The following is a 3421-nucleotide window of genomic DNA, read 5'->3' as shown; positions in this document are numbered from 1 at the left end:
ATAGAAAATTGGAAATTTTCATCTTTTATAACATTAAGAAAAAAAAATACCATGTATGAGAGCACATACAGATGAAAAAAGTCATTCTTTACCAGATGAACTACATATTTTTTTTACTCTTTCTAGCTTTCGAAGGCAAGGATTGGGGAACCTTTACGATATGTTTTCTTTTTCCATGTAAAGCTTTTGAACCCTTTGCAAAAAATAACCATCTAAAGGTCATTCAGAAGATTAATTATTTAGCTTAATGATAGACTAACAACAAAACATGTATGTTACCCTTTTTTAATACCATATGGATACGATTAGCTTTTTGCTGTCAGTGGACCCAAATCATAAAGTATAAAATTTTCGTATCAAATACAAAGGATCTATTCAAGAAATGAACAACACTAAAGAGGAGATAATATGTTCATTACCTGTAACATCTAATCACTAAAGAACAGTACCATGAAAAGCAAAATGGAATGATGGTAAGGAAAATTTTACCTTTTTTTACTTCTTTTCACAATGTAATCAAACTCCTATACTTGTTTTTGTATCAACCATGTAGTACAAAAGGGTAACAAAGTCATTTGGTCATGATAAACCTATGACCGTCACAAAAAATATGAGAAATAGTTGATTTTCTTTTCCACCACTAAGAGATTGATTCTAATAAAGATTTATGCATAAACAGAGAGAATTACACTGATAATCACTTGCATACTTTGATGGGAAATGACGATTCCGTCCTTCCATGGAGCAGGAAAAGTAGTAGTCCATCACCTGTTAAAAGCTCAACGGGAGCTAATTCAACGGAAGAAACAGGAAGCCATAAACACAAACGGTGATTGCTATTTCCAACATCCAAAGTGGTTTCCAACTCAGTAAGCAACTAAAGAAAGTAATATTAATGAAACTGGAAAGTTGAACCTTTCGCACACGCCCAACACAACACCGATGCTAGCAAATATCAATCACCGGAAAATCCTATGTGATTCCAAATCAAAAAAAGAAAAGGCTTTCTGTTTAGGAGAGACACGACAACATATAACAGAGGAACAATTAACTGCCAACTGCAAGAAATGGTCCCTTATGTCATTCCCCAAAGCAATTTCAAGGGCTTTCCCATCCACCACAAGAGCAAAAGGATCATCCTTGGTTTTTTCGTTTACTGTCACTTGATAAGAAGCCTTGATTTGATTTAATATGTCATCTGTCATAGCCTGAAAGCTACAAAATATTGAATCATTACCCTTAACTCGCATTTTTCTACCTGTAACTTATCTGCCTTAGATTGAATATATAAACCGACTCAATTCAAGTTCATAAATATTCACCTTTATTTGATTTTTTGATTTAGCATCCCTGCTCAAACTCGGATGAAACTGCTTCATATCATGCCTAAGCAAACTACAAGCGAATCTGACCAAAAATCCAAAAAAAAAAGGTTAGAATGTTACTGAAAAAGGGTTATTCTTTCAGGCTTTCAGCAACCACTGTCCCATCCCACAAGCATCATGTGACATGTAAGTTAGATACACAAGGCCCGCGAAAAGCCCAAGTGCCTATAAGGAGTCCAATCCACAATGGAACTGAAACTCTCAAATATACCACCCCAGAACCAGTTGGAACTGTGCGAGTTTATCTATGCATTCTGCAACCTGAAATCAATGTTAGGAAGTGATGAATATGTTCTCATAGATGAGAAAAGAGTGTCGAGTAAATGTTTAATGGTTTTTACAGTTTTACCCAATCTTGTAACTTGTCATCAACAGCTACAACACCTAACAACATCAAATCTTTCTCGATGATTTCAGACACATTCTCTAGCACCTCCTCTCTTTCAGGCCCGATTGTGGCCTTTGCTTTAGCAAATGTTGAGCTCCATTCTTCATATTCCAAATCTTTAATCTTTCGATAAGCAAAGGCCATTGTCCTCAACCCATCTTCTGCATAGTTTGCAAGGTGCGTGGTTGTAGCATGTTGGTATGTCCTACCACCATCACCTAGCCTACAAAGATGATGCTGCATAATACAAGCTTTTTAGCTCTATATTTCAGGTCAAAGATTGAACATTTATCCTCAAAACTACAGATTCCTTTTTTAACTGAAAGAGTATTCAATTGGAAAATCAAGAAACTTACTTGTCAGCGCCTTTACAAAATAGGAAAATCTGACCAACTTCATCACGAACTATCACTGACATCCTCTTTCTTGAACTGTTGAATTCTAATAAGTTCAATAGCTTGTATTCCCTGAAATTTAACCATATATATGTATTTTAGAAAGCTAGTATAATAAAGGGGGGAGATGAAGTCATAAAGATAAAGAATATCATGGGAAAGCATCAACCTTTCCACCTCTTCTATTGAAGAATCAATCTCTTTAACGAACATTGAGGACTAAGTTCTTTTGCAAAACTGGAAACCAAATTCTTGGGCTGCAATCAGAAAGGTCACTTCTTCGGGAGATTCTGCTTCATATTTGAGTTTATGGCTTCCTGTTTCTTCTCCATTTTCGATTGGTATACCTGTATGACATAAAGCCATGACTCTGAAGAACATCATCATATCCCAGACATTCGATCCATGAACCCACATTTTATTCATCAATCTATCATCTCTAAAATTAAAACCTTTTATAGCACCTGAACCAAGATTTCTCATAGTTTTTGCATCATCAAAGATACTGTTCTTTACTTCGTTATCTTGATCGGGACAAATTTCATGCATCTCAATACTATCACGAGGCTCGAAATCCTCACCATCTAGATTGAAACGGTAGTTCTCGATATTAATATTCATTATGTGAGAAGCAACACGAACAATTGCATTTACATCACCACCATAAGAAATTCCTTCAATGGAGCACTTCCTGAACTCCATTTGGTTACAAGTTAAAGTCCCGGTCTTATCAGACAAAATCATCTCAACCTGACCAAGTTCCTCATTCAAATTTGAAGTCCGGGCTTAAACTGATTTCCCAGACATTTCATCGAACAGTTGGAGGTCATTGTTTATGAGCATTGCTTGTAAGAACTTCACTACTTCAATGGAGACGTAAAGGGAGATTGGGATCAAGTAACCATACAATATGAGTGCTCTCAAGAATTGAAGAAACCCAGAGATCAGTGGTTTATCAGGATCAAAAGAGGCATTTGTATCTTCGAGTAACTTAAGGTACCACCATTCTTTAACTGTTTGTTTTGAGTCTGTATATCGAGCAGAACCAATGGAGGTGATTAAAGATATTAGAAGCAACATGAAGAACAGAACATAAATTACATGATTTGCGATATAATGAATAAAATGAAAACCCCATAATAGTTTAAAAGAGGTGAGTCGTTGCATCGTGACGTTAGCGAGAGCAAGACATTTCTTGTCCAAGTGAGGCGGCAAAGCCATTGATTTGCCGACGACATTCTCCGACGCTTGCC

The 3421-nt window shown here is 36.2% G+C and overlaps 1 pseudogene across 1 annotated transcript; it reads right to left on the bottom strand.

Annotated features, from left to right (window-relative positions):
- Window positions 1-504: 504 nt before the first annotated feature.
- LOC145105484 (putative phospholipid-transporting ATPase 5) lies at window positions 505-3191 on the bottom strand (annotated as a pseudogene). Its single transcript, XR_013707324.1, has 5 exons — window positions 2338-3191; window positions 2130-2240; window positions 1735-2010; window positions 1323-1646; window positions 505-1215 (listed from the first exon to the last, which is right to left on the bottom strand). The product of XR_013707324.1 is annotated as a putative phospholipid-transporting ATPase 5 (transcript).
- Between the last annotated feature and the right edge of the window lie 230 nt (window positions 3192-3421).

The sequence above is a fragment of the Lactuca virosa genome, chromosome 1, assembly GCF_052849685.1.
Source record: "Lactuca virosa cultivar CGN04683 chromosome 1, Lactuca_virosa_CGN04683_v6, whole genome shotgun sequence".
Taxonomy (NCBI): domain Eukaryota; kingdom Viridiplantae; phylum Streptophyta; class Magnoliopsida; order Asterales; family Asteraceae; genus Lactuca; species Lactuca virosa.
The sequence above is the reverse complement of the archived record's forward strand: the minus strand, read 5'-3'. Positions and strand labels throughout refer to the sequence as shown.